The 17,109-nt window shown below is 35.3% G+C and overlaps 1 non-coding gene across 1 annotated transcript; it reads left to right on the forward strand.

Moving 5' to 3' along the window:
• Positions 1–16,762: 16,762 nt before the first annotated feature.
• LOC141722855 (small nucleolar RNA R71) lies at positions 16,763–16,869 on the forward strand. Its single transcript, XR_012575854.1, has one exon. It is a non-coding gene; the product is annotated as a small nucleolar RNA R71 (small nucleolar RNA).
• Positions 16,870–17,109: the final 240 nt, after the last annotated feature.

Here is a 17,109-nt window from a genome sequence, read left to right on the forward strand (position 1 = left end):
AATCAAGGTGATTTTCCTTTTTATTTATTTTAATTCAAATTATTTAATAATTAAAATATGAATTTTTTTCTTAATGTTGTTTGTGTGATTTGATGCTAGAATCATGTAGATCTTTTCTTCCTGGTCATTTTGGTATATTATATGACTAATTTGGAGTTCAATAACATGCTCAAAATTGAGTTTGATTATCGAAACTAAAAATTAGGGTTTATAGCTTTGAATGTTCTTAATTGGAAATTGGGCGTTTTTTATTCTGGGGTTATTGTTTGATTTTCATACTTGGAATAGATTCCTTATGTGATTTACAATCGATTCATGTAGTTATTTGTATCAAACGTTTGCTAAATCGATCAAAGCAAGTTTTTATTATTATTGTTTTATTCATTTTCTTTATTCGATTTTCCAGATTATTCATGAGTTGGTGATTGATTATGATACCATGAATAAGTTCTAAATGTTCTGAGCTTTATTTTGATATAAGAAACATTGAATTTGATTATGTTTTTCGTGAATTCGATCTTCACCGAAAAATCGCCGGTGTGCTTCGAATTCGTGGCCGGAGAATGAGTTTTGGGGGCTGATTGAAGTAGTTGTTATTGTTGTTGGACTATAGAGATGATTTGGATGGAATTACCCTCGAAAACAGGCTGAAAAGAAATGGTTTTGGACGGGAATTGGCTGTCGGACGTCGACCGGACCTTGGCCGGATTCTGGGCAGCCAAGAACTCCAGCGACGCGTTCGTCGATTCCGGTGGCTTCCTCGCCGGGTTCCTCCGCCGTTTGATCCTCCTGATTGCAAAACTATTTCAGAAAAGTGTTTCTGGCATTTTGTTTTAAAAATTAATTCAAAATTCATTTTTTAATATCTAAAAATCTATATTTAATTCTGAAAAATTATTTTTAATTCTAAATAATCTTAATTAATTAATTAATTAATTTTAGTTGATAATTAAATTGATTAATTAGTCAGTTAATTTAAATGTTAATTGATTAATTAATTTAATTAGTTATTAATTAATTTTAATTGATTATTTAATTAGATTTAATTCTTTATTTCAATTTAAAAATTCCGAAAAATAGTTTTGAGCTTTAAAATATTATTTTAAATTACTTTCAAAGCTCGGTAATCATTATAAAATTATTTTAAAGTCAGATTCGGGTGTTCGAACCCTATTATTGAATTATAAAATGATTCGGAGACCCTTTTTAATTCCGAAAAATGTTCAAAAATTTGTATTAAATAGATCGTTCGTCCGTTTAATACGAAACGAACGTGTCCAGATTCATAAAAATATTCTGCTTCCATTTAAAATACTTTCGAGACATAAAATCTTTCGTTTCGAAAGGTCTCTTCATTTTGAAAACATTTTTAAGTCGTGTAATTATCGTAAAATTTTATTTTGACTCGACTTCAGTTTTGAACATACCGAGTTGAATGTTTTGACGAACTGAGTTATATGTTACCTAAAATATATGATATGTGCATCATGTGTTTATGTGTTATGTGAATGATGAGTCCACGTGTCTACTAAACTTTATATGATTAAAGGCGATCCTTATCTGTTATTATCGGGCGGGTAGACGATAAGGATAAGCGTATAGACTAGACAATTATATATTGTCAGTTAATTGAATGGTATCTTTTATGATAGATACACCTAGTTCAAAGCATTCAAAACCAGACAGGGATAGTGAAAGTAAAGCCTGATTATGTATGGTAATGGATCGAGTAGATACAGAGTAGATGAGAGCATAGAATGATAATTGAAGGCTAGAAAGTGGATCAATTGAGGTAAGTATTCCTAACCTTTCTTCTAAAATACTGCAAATATTTCTTCATTCCTATTCTAAGTTAAGAATAGTAAAATGTTTTTATATTTCACTGCAATTACTCTTATTTATGCAAGTACCTCTTTGATCTTGTTCCTTGATTATCGATTGATCTCTTCAGCAAATACCCCTTTCTTTCGGGTTATTTGTGAACCCTGAGTTGGGATTTTTTGAAATCAAAATAATTTGACACCAAAATACTCCACGGACTGGATGGTTTTGATGAGGGCCAGGAATGAGCTGGACCCTAAAGGCCGGGGATGGCTGGACCCTTGATTATTAGGCCATAGTTGCCTGGGTACCCCATATGTTGGTTGGTCTATGCAGTTGGGTATAGATCCGCACTGTATCCTGACTGATCAGCAGGTTATAGTGCATATGTTGGTTTCTAGTGTCCAGTCTAATTTATTGTTGATTGCCATTAACGGCATTCCTTTTTGAATAGTTTATGATTACAAAATTAAACAAAGATTTGATTCAAAGAGATGAATCAGTGGAATGTTCACTATTTCTTTACAGAAAAAATATGATTTATGATTAAAGGCCAATGAGGGCCGATATTTTATTCGCTCAACTGTTTTAAATAAATAAAGATGTTTTGAAATCATTCAAAAATTGTTTCCAGAAGTTTCTTTGATCTAATACCTGGAAACAAATTATGATACTTGCTGGGCATTTTTGGCTCACTCTTGCTTTGTGAATTCTTATTTCTTTCAGTATCAAATGAGGACAAGAGTGATTAACTCTGATTAAACGGCAAAAGTGAAGAGTGTCCAGCTGAAAGAATTCAGAGATGTCGGAGTGAACAATACGAGGAATTTAGTAAAGAGGTAATGAAATTGTATTTAGATATTGTAGTTTTAGAAGGTTAGATTCTTATTTCATACCATAACTTGTAAGCGATCCGGAATAATGAGGGGTTATCTGTATATTTATTTTAATATACAGGTTTATATTATTTAAAGTGTGACACCCAATCCTGACCTCGGATTTGGAGATGTTACAGTTGGCATCAGAGCCACAGGTTATTGGTCCCTGAAATAAGAATAGTTAGAAGTAAGATAGGATTGACAGGTCATATAAGATAAGGAAGACCCTAAGTATACTCATTTTGAGTTCGAGTTGAGGGTAAATTAAGATTAGCAGATCTGATATGGATTAGTAAGATAGGATATTGTTAAGATAAGTAGAAGGCGAATATATTGACGATATAGATATATTGAGTTCCCAGATCCTATGGTTGCGAAGAGTCGACAGCTCGACAAAGAATGGGTAAATTACCCTGCTTTTATGTGGTTTTAAAGAAAAAGGAGATTGATTCACTTGAGAACTTTGTATAAGAAAAGATAGATGAGTTTCGGTATGGTCCAACTTAGAATTATGTAGTAGGTCAAGCTCCAGGCTGGAGGCAACGAGTTGATTGAAGCTGACGAAGAGCCAACGTTGCAAGTTTAAAGGCACCACTGTGGCGAGAAGCTTATTATCACTTTTCGGGCGCCGCGCAAGGAATGATATATACCTTATTAGATATATTGAAGATTTACAAGAAGATACGCTTTTATTTACGGATAGAATGTTAAATGCGTTAACTGGTTGTAAATATGACATCAAGGATGACGATGAAAATATCAAAGATAGTGCCAAATGCCAGCACTAGAGTTAGAGGTATGAATAAAATGTTATGCAACGATAAACGAAATTATTGTCGACTAATAAAGGCGAAATAAACACAATAAGGGGTAGAAGATATACTGAAGTGGATGGACCCTTAGGTGGTTGTTCTTCAATTAGATACCTTGTTGTGATTGGGGAGAACAGCAACCAACTCATATAGTAAGGATGACCAGATGTTCGATTTTTAAAATTCTAAAATAAGTTTTCGAAAAAGGTTTTCTTAACAGAATTTCTAAAAGATCTTTACACAGAATGAGTTTTAAAATTTTGTTGTCAAATTACTACTTAAGTTCTTGTTGTTATAAGTATTGGATTTCTCGGAAGAATACTTTATTGAACTCAGTATTGTTAGTTCATATGGCCCAGTAGACCCGCTAATACGAAGAGGTTTAAAATTTTCTCGAAAGAAGAGTGCAAACCTTGTCAAATAGTATCAACAATCGAATCAACATGCGGAAATGTAATTTATTCAATTTATGAAATTATTAAAGTTCGTTGACTCAAAAGAATCTCGAGGATGATTGAAGAAAATGGAGGAATCTTCCAGATGATTGAAGAAGAATAATATTTCTATCGACGGAGTCGAGGCATTGCAGGATTAATGGTTACGCCACGTGGCATAGAAGAAATTAGAAATTATGATTATAAATTCCGTAAGAACGCGATTATGATCGAATTACTAAAGTATCAAACAGGGAAGCATGACACTAAAATACCAGACTTACATAGCAGGGAGGAAGCAAGAAGTGATGACGGTAAATCCAACAAGAAGACAATTATGCTCAAATTGTTAAAATTGTTAAAGGTATTTCCAAAAGAAATTCTGAATCTATCATTTGACGTGGATCTGGAATCTGTTACTCAAACGAGCCCTGAAAGTATGCGTAGGCAAAACGTAGAGGGAAACCAATGGTGTCATTCTTTTCCACGACTGAGTATAATCTTCTTGATTCTTGGATGTGTGTGAGCTTCTCTCAGTGATAGATATATGAGACAAGAAGAAAAGAAAATTTATTAAATCCCTTTCAAATTATTTCTCTTCTCAGAATATTTTTTTTGATCAAGACAAGCAGTGTTATGATGTGAAGCTTTGTCGAAATGACGAAGAGTCTGGTGGGACGCCACCTAATCATGTGTTGTATGCCATATAGTATGAAAGACTGGCCATCTTGAGTACAAATATGGTTGTCTCATTCATATCTAAATCATCATTCATTCTTTCCACTTCAATTGTGACTTATTGATTTATGGATCCTTCCGATTGTTTCCTTGTACCCTTATTCTTTACAAAAGGTTTCCAATTAGAATCATATACACAAATTCTCTTCTTGTATAAAGTCTACTATTTGAGCGTTCTAAAAGAAGTGAAACGACCTCGTGTAGCAGATGAAGTTACATGTTGGGTATAAATAAATACAAGCCAATAAATGGTGGACATGTTCGTGCAAAGAAGAATCACTATGCCAATAACGTGGTTGTTACGAAGACATCAAATTAGAAACGGAAATTTGTATACGTGATACGTTTCAAGTCTGAGATTTTGGACGTGAATTGGAGTATTTAGCAAACCGTATGAGGTAAATTAACCATAAAAGTAAGAAAGTAAAGTTATGTACACCAGATGAGGAAAACGATTGACAGGACAACATGATTAGATGAAGGAATTCTTAATAATAACCAGATAATCGATTAATACATAGGGAAAATGAAGCATACCTCAATCATGTGGGAGATATTTGTCATGAAGGTTCAAGATCGAAGAAATTCTAGTTACAAAGCGTGTTCTTTAAGGAATTGTTAAGTGGTTCAACTCAAGTAAGTGAGTTATGGTAAATTTGACGCTCATAACTGAGCCAGCGACGAAAGTTCCATATAGGAAAATATAAATAGAAATAAAGAACTGGTGGTCCAACTGCATCAAATCTTTTAAAAAATAACACTTTAAAACCAAATGATTTTTCATATTATGATAATATTGGTTGAGACCATGTGTTGGTAATCCGAAGTTAGACAAGTTAACTAATGAGAAGAAGCGTGTATTCTCAAGGGCAGATGATTTGTTAATCAGTTGAAAGATGCGGTATAGGTTCTTAAATGCATCCATATACAGGTATGAGTCGTGGAAAATAAGATTAAAAGATTTCTTTAGAACAGATTTATGAACAGGTATAAGTGATATAAATTGTTAATTAAAAAAATGGACTAGAGGAATTCTGGAATAAAGTTTTTGAGAAACAGCAGAATAATTTTATATTTATTAGTGGAGTTCCGAGATATTTTGAAGGAATAAATGAAAGGTATGGTTATGTCCCTAGTTGATAAAAAGATGTATGCTATGTTAGTTAGTAGTATATGTAGGTATCAGTATGATATGTTCCAAAGTATGGTGAAATGATGAGTTCATGGTGGTGAATTGATTTGGTTGGTTGGTTGTTTGGTTGATTGTTAGTGTCGGCTTGAGTCCGACTGGTAGTCCATAATGTAGAGGAGATGCTGCCCAAATTTTTAGAAATACCCTACTTTTAAAGGCAAAAGTATACTTCCGTATGTTATTAATATTCTTGTTGATACTCCAAATGATTGCGATCTCAGTTCTTGAAAGAAGTGGTTGTGGCCAAACTGACTTTATATAATTGGTCTCCAATTTCATTTAGCTAGTCATCACTTGGTTCAATTGATCAATTAAAAAAATTAGTTGGTTAATTTTACCAACTTATAGTCAGTTAGATGGAAAATGATTCCAATTAGATTAAGTCAAATTCTGATGTGATTTTCAGATCCGAAATCAAAGCAATAAGGAATTTGGAAAAAGTAAAGACACCGGTAGAATTCAGAAGTTTAGCGGAATTAGCGCAATGTTACTACAAGTGTGCGAGGCTTTAATAGGATAAATATGCCTTTTTAATAGATAAGAGAATTAAAACGTTATTTGCACATGCGGGTGAGAAGAATGTTTTCAAGAACTCAAGGATCAAGATAAGAACCAAGAGAAGGAAGGAAGAGAATGAAGAAGAGAGGTTGAATAAAGAAGAAATTGGAAAGTACACCAATATGAATGTTGTTAGATGATTAAAGAAAATTTTATCATATGCATAAAGTTTTATTAAAGGATTTGAAGGTATACCAATATAGAACGACAATGTAATAAGAATTATTCCAAAATAACGGAGAACTTGTGAATATAAGTATTTGATATAAGCTAACAATATTAGAATGTGAAATAAAGAATGAGATGTCTTGATTATGCAGGAAAGATGATGTATAGGGGGCATAGACCTCAATAATTTGAAACATATCTTCAATGCGAAGAAGCCAAAGATGTGACAGAGAATAGTGGTGCGATTAGTGATTATGTGAGTAAAGGCTAAGGAAATAGATGTCAATGGATTTGATAGTTCGGTTGACAAGAATTCAAATATTTATTAATAGAAAGCTTTCATTCCAGTATTAGCCACATAATGGCTTATCTAATAATCAAACCAGTACAATTAGAAAGAAGGAATCGCTTATGATAAGAAGAGACAATGAGTCATGAGAATGGAGAACTTGACTAGAAAGGAAAGTGGAATTAAAAGGATGATAAATAAATTTTATAAGATTGTCCAGGATATAAGAAAGTTATGAACGTCAGGGTGTCAGAGCTAATGTAAGGCATAGAGTTAAATGCCTATAATGGGAGATAGGAAATTCATTTGAAGACCTTGATTAAATATGGAAATTGACACGAAGGTGTTGATTGACATGGCATAAGAATGGAAATAAACGAACATATAAGTAAGTGTCATATTTATTGAAGAATCAAAGCTAGCATCAGAGGGTGAACCTATTACCGCAACCTTTTCAAAAATGAGTATAGCTCGTGAAGGAGCGATATAGAGAATTAATTGAAAACCAGAGATAAAGCAAGCGGTATTTAAATTATTAAGGATAGGTTTACTAAACCCAACCATTCTTTTGTTAACGAATACTTTACCTGAGGAATAAGTTGATAATGCTACAAGAAGATTGTGGTGCGCTATCAGATTCAAGTATGGATTGGAATTGATTGATATTATTACTAAATCGAATATTTTTGGACAGAAGTAAATTGAAAAAGTGGATGAAAAATTTGTAAATTGAGATAAGGAATGCATCCCAGGAATATGATCAAGTACGGAGGACTAAAAGAAATATCTAGTGACCCTCCATGAAGAGAAAATGGGGTAAAGCGTCAGTTGAATCATTATTGATAGGTTATCCCAAACCTAGTCATTCTCTTTTATTAATAAATAGTTTATCCAATAAGGGGTTAGTTGCTGTTTGAAGAAATGGTAGTGCATCATCAGATCCAGGAATTGATTGTAAATGATCAATACTATTTGATAGGAGATTTGACAAAAATATTTGAAATACGGTGAATTATGTCAAACCAGATTAATATATATCACTCCTAGATGAACGAACATTCAGTAAGGCAGAACTAAAAAGAGGAATTTAGCTAAACATCGTTAACTCAAGGTATTTAAATTATTCCAAGAATATGATGCAAGACATAGATGTCAAAGAAGACTTTCTAATAAGATGATATAAAGAAAAGAATAAACGTCAAGGGAGAGCATTGTAGTTAGTTTCATATGAGAACTCCTTGGAACCAAAATAAATGATAATATAGGTTAGAATATGTGGGTAATATCTTCAGGTTAGAACATTTATTCTAAATAGTAAGAGCTTTTCGCTCGGCCAATATACTCGATTGTATTTCAAGAAAATTAAGGTATGTTGATAAATTTGTGCGTCAATCATATTCAGTCGAAATTTTCTCGTTGATTCTTAATTTTAAAGTAATTTCTAGAACGTTAGAAATCAAATATGCTAGGGTTCCGTATATCATTCACAGATGGACAAGAAGATTAAGGGAACAATGAAAGAACCTCGATTGCGATTGGAAGCGATTATGAACTAAATTAATTGAACAAGGAAACATGTGGGAATGAAGTTCAACAACCAGTAACTATTGGAAACGTTTATGAGCATGAATTACTAGAATTAGAAAGAAAAGAAAATTTATATGCATTATGTTGGTCCTTTTGAGACTATAAAATAGGCAAGGTAAGTGTAAGTGAGTTGGCTTCACCGCCATATGTATAGTAGATTCATAGAATGTTTATATGTGTATACTCAGTAAGAGTAATTTAGCTCCATTATATATAGAAGATGGAGATTTGAGTTGAGTTATACGAGCAACAAATAGAATATGATGTTAGCGAGAGGCTGTTGAGGAATGATTGATATTGTACGTTAAAGTTATGAAAAATTGTAAGGTTAAAAGATTCACCTGAGAAAATGAAAGTGAGATACTTGAAAAGTATCAGTATTATTCTTTAGTGTGATTCTGAGGACAGAATCCTTTTAAGGGGGAAGAATGTAACATCCGGGATATAGCGTATAATTATCATTATCAATAAATGATTATTATGTGATTATAATAAGAATTTTTGGTGAATTATCTGATGATTCATAATAAAATTTGGATGTTTGTATATAATAAAATGTGAGTATGTTAATTTTGATATGTCCAGAATAAAATATAGATAATTAAGGTATTTTTCTGGTAATTTTTGGAGTGTTATATGATTTTATAATGATTTAACAATTTATTAATTATTTTCTGAAAAATTACAAAAATATTTTATAAAGCCGGGAATCGTCTAACATCAACCATTTTTACGTTTATACAACCCGAAACTCTTCCGAAAACTTCTTCCTAACCTAATCTGGTATTTCCGGACATTTTCCGTGTTTTAACTTTTTCGATCTGGATTACGGTTTGACCCGTGTGTGGCCCGACACAAAATTTTTAATATGATAATCATTTCGATAAAGCAATAAAACCTGTATTCTTGAAAGACGGGATCATATTACATTATTTTCATATAAAGTGTTTTATAAAAAGCCCGGTTATGGATAATTATCCAATACGGGTATCAAATCGGATCATTTTTGCAGTTACTTAGCAGCTAAGTAACTAATTTATCGATCCAATACGATCCAAGGCGAACCAATATTCCATAAATATAAATAGCCATTTTCTTATTATATTTTATTCGTATAATCATAATCAGTCAGTAAAAATCAGTAGAATATAGAAAAAAACCCTAAAAACGTTACGTTCTTGAGGATCAAACACACGAACGAAGGCGTTATCGAACTCCAATTCAAGCGTGCTATATATCAAATCGAAGCTCTCAAAAAGTAATTTCTGAATCAATCAACCATTTTAGTGCAGAAATCAAAGTGATTTTCTTATTTATTTATTTTATTTTGAATTATTTAATAATTAAAATATAAATTTTTGTTCTTGATGTTGTTTGTGTGATTTGATGTTAGAATCGTGTAGATCTTTTCTTCCTGGTCATTTTGGTATATTATATGACTAATTTAGAGTTCAATAACATGCTCAAAATTGAGTTTGATTATCGAAACTAAAAATTAGGGTTTATAGCTTTGAATGTTCTTAATTGGAAATTGGGCGTTTTTTATTCTAGGGTTATTGTTTGATTTTGATACTTGGAATAGATTCCTTATGTGATTTACAATCGATTCATGTAGTTATTATCGGGCGGGTAGACGATAAAGATAAGGGTATAGACTAGACAATTATATATTGTCAGTTAATTGAATGGTATCTTTTATGAAAGATACACCTAGTTCAAAGAATTCAAATCTAGATAGGGATAGTGAAAGTAAAGCCTGATTATGTATGGTAATGGATCGAGTAGATATAGAGTAGATGAGATCATATAATGACAATTGAAGGCTAGAAAGCGGATCAATTGAGGCAAGTATTCCTAACCTTTCTTCTAAAATACTACAAATATTTCTTCATTCCTATTCTAAGTTCAGAATAGTTAAATGTTTTTATATTTTACTGCAATTACTCTTATTTATGCAAGTACCTCTTTGATCTTGTTCCTTGATTATCGATTGATCTCTTTAGCAAATACCCCTTTCTTTCGGGTTATTTGCGAACCCTGAATTGGGATGTTTTGAAATCAAAATAATTTGACATCAAAATACTCCACAGACTGGATGGTTACGATGAGGGCCAGGAATGAGCTGGACCTTAAGGGTCAGGGATGGATGGACCCTTGATTATTAGGCCGTAGTTGCCTGGGTACCCCATATATTGTTGGGTCTATGCAGTTGGGTAAAGATCCACACTGTATCCTGACTGATCAACAGGTTATAATGCATATGTTGGTTTCTAGTGTCTAGTCTAATTTATTGTTAATTGCCATTAACGGCATTCCTTCTTGAATAGTTTATGATTACAAAATCAAACAAAGATTTGATTCAAAGAGATGAATTAGTGGAATGTTCACTGTTTCTTTACAGAAAAAAATATAATTTAAAATTAAAGGCCAATGAGGGCCAATGTTTTATTTGCTCAACTGTTTTAAATAAATAAAGATGTTTTGAAATCATTCAAAAATTGTTTCCAGAAGTTGTTTTGATCTAATACCTGGAAACCAATTATGATACTTGCTGGGCATTTTTGGCTCACTCTTGCTTTGTGAATTCTTATTTCTATTAGTATCAAATGAGGACAAGAGTGATTAACTCTGATTAGACAGCAAAAGTGAAGAGTGTCCAGCTGAAAGAATTCGGAGATGTCGAAGTGAACAATACGAGGAATTTAGTAAAGAGGTAATGAAATTGTATTTAGATATTGTAATTTCAGAAGGTTAGATTCTTGTTTCATAGCATAACCTGTAAGCGATCCTGAATAATGAGGGGTTATCTGTATATTTGTTTTAATATATAGGTTTATATTATTTAAAGTTGTTTAGTGACACCCAATCCTGACCCCGGATTTGGGGATGTTACATATACTCCGCTTCAGCCTCGGGAGTCGAAAACCTTGGCCTCACACCACATGCACTCGAAGAATCAGTGGTTCTGCTGCTTACTTGAGTTCTCTATCTTTTGGGTGCCATTGGGATTGAATAAGAGAGAAGAAAAGATAAGTGTTTGAGAGAGAATTGTGTTTGAGAATTTGAAAAGTGATGGAGAAGTTTGTGTATAAGTGTGTGTATATATAGGAAGTTGGAAGAGAATTAGATATGGAATAGAAGTGGGAATTGATTATGGGAATAATGGGAATAATGGGTTTGATTTGGAGAGGGAAATTTGTGATGTGAAAGAGTAAAATTCGGGTAGAAATTGATTTTTAGAATAATTCCCCAATTTTCTCTTTTTCCCAGCTATTATTTTTTTCGGATTCAGGGGGCAGCGCGGCCGCGCGCTTCCTCAGCGCGGGCGCACCGTGCTTCTGGCTTTTCAGCGCAGGCGCGCTCTGTTTCTGGAAAACTTGTACGACCCCCACTTCCTTAGCGCGGGCGCGCCGTGCTACTGTAGTTGGCCATGAAAATTTTTATTTTTTTGATTTTTTTGTTCTTTTCTCCTTTCTTTCTTCTTCCTCTATCTACTAATGCACAATAAATTTGGGTTGCCTCCCAAGAAGCGCTTGCTTTACGTCGTTAGCTTGACGTAGAAATGCGAGATCATATGGACAATTAAATGGCACTAACCACCTCGCGGTTTGCCATGTTACCAAAGTAATGCTTCAACCTCTGACCATTTACCTCGAATGCTTGGCCCGGATCATTCTCAAAAATTTCCACCGTTCCATGTGGGAACACAGTTCTGACAGCAAACGGCCCTGACCACCTTGACTTCAACTTCCCAGGAAAAAGATGGAGATGAGAGTTAAACAAAAGAACTTGTTGCCCCGGCACAAATAATTTGAGCACTAGATACCTATCGTGCCACCTCTTGACTTTCTCCTAATACATTTTGTTGTTTTCATATGCTTGAAGTCGAAACTCGTCAAGTTCATTCAATTGAAGCATCCTCTTCTTTCCAGTTACATCCAAATCAAGATTCAACTTCTTCAAAGCCAAATACGCTTTATGCTTGAGCTCCACCGGTAAATGATACCCCTTACCATAAACCAACTGAAACGGTGACATTCCCAATGGAGCCTTGTATGTTGTTCTATACGCCCAAACTGCTTCATCAAGCTTCAAAGACCAATCTTTTCTCGATGGACACACAACTTTCTCTAAAATGCACTTGATCTCTATATACCTCAGCTTGACCATTCATCTGAGGATGATAAGCCGTAGCAATGTGATGATTCACATTATATCTTTGCATCATAGCAGTGAACTTGTGATTGCAAAAATGCGGCCCCTCATCACTGATTATGACTCTCGGAGTTCCAAACCTTGTGAATATCTGCTTATGAATAAAATTAAGCACTACCTTTGCATCGTTTATTGGCAACGCCTTGAATTCCACCCATTTCGACACATAATCGACTGCTAACAAGATATACTGATTGTTACAAGATGAGACAAATGGCCCCATGAAGTCTATTCCCCAAACATCGAAGACTTCAACCTCGAGAAGCACATTAAGAGGAATCTCATCCCTCTTGGACATATTACCCACACGTTGACATCGATCACATTTCAAAATGAACTAATGAGCATCTCTAAACAAAGTTGGCCAAAAAAAAACCTGTTTGAAGAATACGAGCTGCTGTCTTTTCTCCACCATAATGTCCTCCGTAAGCCGTTGAGTGGCAATCTCGCAAGATCCGCTCGTTTTGTTGTAAGGAATACATCTCCTGATGATTTGGTCAGTTCCTTGTCGAAAAAGAAACGGTTCATCCCATATATACCACTTCACTTCATGCAGAAACTTCTTCCTTTGAGCGTACGACAAGTTGGGAGGCATGATATTACTCACAAGGTAGTTCACAATGTCTGCAAACCACGGTTCTTCCTCTTGTACTCCAAACAACTGCTCATTGGGAAAAGACTCATTTATTAATGTCTTATCCAGTGAAGTTGCACTTGGATCCTCTAAACGAGAGAGATGATCAGTGATTTGATTCTCAATACCTTTTATGTCCTTGATCTCTAACTCAAATTCCTGAAACAAAAGAACCCATCTGATCAATCTAGGCTTTGAGTCCTTCTTCAAGACGAGATATCGAATTGCAGCATGATCAGTGAAAACTGTCACCTTCGTCCTAAGTGGATAAGATCAAAATTTCTCAAAACCGTAGATAATAGCCAAAAGTTCTTTTTCCGTAGTATTATAATTCAGTTGAGCACCATTTAGGGTCTTACTAGCATAGTAGACCACATGAAATATGTTGTTCTTTCTCTGCCCAAGAACTGCTCCAACTGCATAGTCACTTACATTGCACATCATCTCAAAAGGTTCACTCCAATTAGGTGCAGTTATGACAGGTGCCGTGATTAAACTCTTCTTTAAGAACTCAAAAGAAGCCAAGCACTCGTCATTAAACTTGAACGGGACATCTTTCTCCAGAAGATTGCACAAGGGTTTAGAAATTTTTGAGAAATCCTTGATGAACCGCCTGTAGAAGCCCGCATGACCAAGAAAACTATGAACTCTCTTAACAAAAGTTGGTGGGGAAAGATTTTCGATGACCCCCACTTTGGCTTTGTCCACCTCAAGACCCTTACTAGAGACTTTGTGCCCAATAATAATGCCATATTGCACCATAAAGTGACATTTCTCCCAATTGAGAACCAGATTGGTCTCATCACACCTCTTGAGAATATTGCCTAGATTCTGCAAGCACTCATCAAATGAATCGACAAACACAGAGAAATCATTCATGAACACCTCCACATTCTGACCAATCATGTCAGAGAAGATAGCCATAATGCATCTCTGAAATGTGGTCGGTGCTCCACATAAACCAAAAAAACCATCTACAGGTGAAAGTACCAAATGGACAAGTGAAAGTAGTCTTCTCCTGATCTTCTGGAGCAATGCAAATTTGATTATAGCGAGAATAGCCATCCAGAAGATAGTAGTACTCATGCCCAGCCAATCTGTCAAGCATCAGATCAATAAACGGTAGAGGGAAGTGATCTTTTCTCGTGGCCTTGTTCAGCTTCCTATAATCCATGCAAACTCTCCACCCTGTGACTGTTCGAGTAGGAATGAGCTCATTCTTCTCATTAGCAATGACTGTGATACCTCCTTTTTTTGGTACATACTGAATTGGACTCACCCAAGAACTGTCAAAAATGGGATAGATGATCCCTGCATCTAGCCACTTAAGAATTTCCTTCTTCATGACTTCCTTCATGATAGGATTTAGCCTTTGTTGTTGCTCAACAATAGGCTTGCTACCTTCCTCTAACATAATTTTATGCATACAATAAGAAGGGATGATTCTCTTGATATCTGCTATCGTCCATCCAATTGCCGATTTGAATTCTCTCAGAATTCTCAAGAGTTTTTCCTCATCACTACCTAAAAGGTCAGATGCAATAATAATAGGCAAAGTAGATGCATCACCTAAAAACGCATACCTCAAATGTTCAGGTAAAGGCTTAAGCTCAAGAGTAGGAGCTTCCTTAATAGATGGCTTGAGGTGCTTAGGAGCTTTGTTCAGCTCCTCCCTTCGAAGAGATTCAAAAGGCATATCCATCTTCCTCTTCTAGGGAAAAGCATTCAGAAATTGTAACTGCTCATCACCTTCATCATCTTTGCTATCAGAATTCCCCAACAAGGTCTTTTCTAAGGCATCAGACCTTAGAAATTGATCAAGTTCTGAAGTAACCACAGAATCAACCAACTCCACCTTTAAGTACTCCTCATTTTTCGTAGGGAACTTCATCGCATTGAACACATTAAAAGTGACATCTCGATCCAACACTCGCATGGTGAGCTCACATTTCTACACATCAATCAAGGTTCGGCCAGTCGCCAAGAAAGGTCTTCCCAAGATTATGGGAATCTTCTTATCCTCCTCGAAATTAAGAATTACAAAATCAGCAGGAAAGATGAGTTTATCCACCTTGACCAAAACATCCTCAACAATGCCTCAAGGATAAGTAATAGAGCGATCGACCAACTACAAATTCATATAAGTAGGCTTTGGATCCGGCAAGTCCAACTTCTTGAATATTGACAAAGGAATCAGATTGATGCTAGCTCTCAAATCACATAAGCATTTGTCAAATGACACATTTCTAATGGTGCATAGAATAGTGAAGCTTCCAGGATCTTTAAGCTTCGGAGGCAACTTCTGTTGCAGCACAGTACTGCATTCCTCCGTGAGAGCAACGGTCTCTAAGTCATCAAGCTTCACCTTCCTAGAGAGAATACCTTTCATAACCTTTGCATAACTAGGCATTTGTTCAAGAGCTTCAGTGAAAGGTATGTTGATGTGAAATTTCTTGAACACCACCAGAAACTTCTTAAACTGCTTATCCAGCTTTTTCTTCTACAGCCTCTTAGGAAAAGGAGGTGGAGGATAGATCTATCTCTCCCCTGTATTACCCTCAGGAGGAGTGTGCTCAACAGTAGTCTTTCTTGGTTCCCCTTCTGCTTCCTTCTGCACTTCTTCTTCAGCCTCAACTTCAGATTCTGGAGTCTTAGCTTTTTCAGGATTTGCAACCTTACCATACCTCAATGTGATTGTGTTAACATGCTCATTAACTTTCTTCTTGCCTGGCACTTCAGTATCGCTTAGAAGCGTGCCAGGTTGATGATTCAGTAATGCATTAGTAATCTGCCCAATCTAATTCTCCAAGGTCTTGATAGACACAGCTTAGCTCTTGTATATGAGCCTCAACTCCTCCAATTCAGATTTTTCATTAGCTTGCGGTAACTGCTAAAGTTAAAGTTGTTGCCTAGGGGCATATTGCGGTTATTGAAAACCAGGAGGGTTATACTGCTTTGCTGTGTATGGCTGATAAGGTTATTGCACCGTATTCTGGTTGTTGCTCCAACTGAAGTTAAGATGATTTCGGTTATTGGGATGATAAGTGGATGGAGCTTGCTCCGATGATCTCTGAAAGTTGCTCACAAATTGAGTTGATTCGCTAGAAAAAGCACACTGCTCAGTTTCATGTGCCCCCGCACAAAGTTCACAAACACTAGTGTTTGATTTACTCCATAATTAGCCAAAGAGTCCACTTTCATCGTCAAAGCTTGAAGTTGAGCAGCTATAGCAGTAGTTGTATCCACTTCTAGAATTCCTGCTACCTTGCTTTGCAACATTCTTTATGTAGGATTCTGGTATTCATTAGCTGCCATGAGCTCAATCAATTCATAAGCTTCATTATAGCATAAGGCTCCACCAGATGCTGCATCGAGTATAGGTCTAGACTGTGCGCCAAAACCATAGTAGAAACAGTTTATAATCATCCAATCAGGCATGCCATGGTGTGGGAACTTCCTTAACATCTCCTTATATCGATCCCAAGCCTCACACAGAGATTCACCAGTTTGCTATGCAAACTGCGTAAGAGCATTCCTGATTGTAGCAGTCTTCGCCATAGGAAAGAATTTAGTGAGAAACTTTTGAGCAAGATCCTCCCATTTGGTGATAGACCCTGGTGGTAGAGAATGTAAACAGCACAAAGCTTTATCCCTCAGCGAGAATGGGAAAAGCCTCAGCTTGATAGCATCTTCAGTCACCCCATTGAACTTGAAAGTGTTGCAGATCTCGATGAAATCCCTGATGTGCATGTTGGGGTCTTCTGTAGGAAAGCCCTCAAACTG

This window comes from Apium graveolens, chromosome 4 (genome assembly GCF_009905375.1).
Source record: "Apium graveolens cultivar Ventura chromosome 4, ASM990537v1, whole genome shotgun sequence".
NCBI lineage: Eukaryota > Viridiplantae > Streptophyta > Magnoliopsida > Apiales > Apiaceae > Apium > Apium graveolens.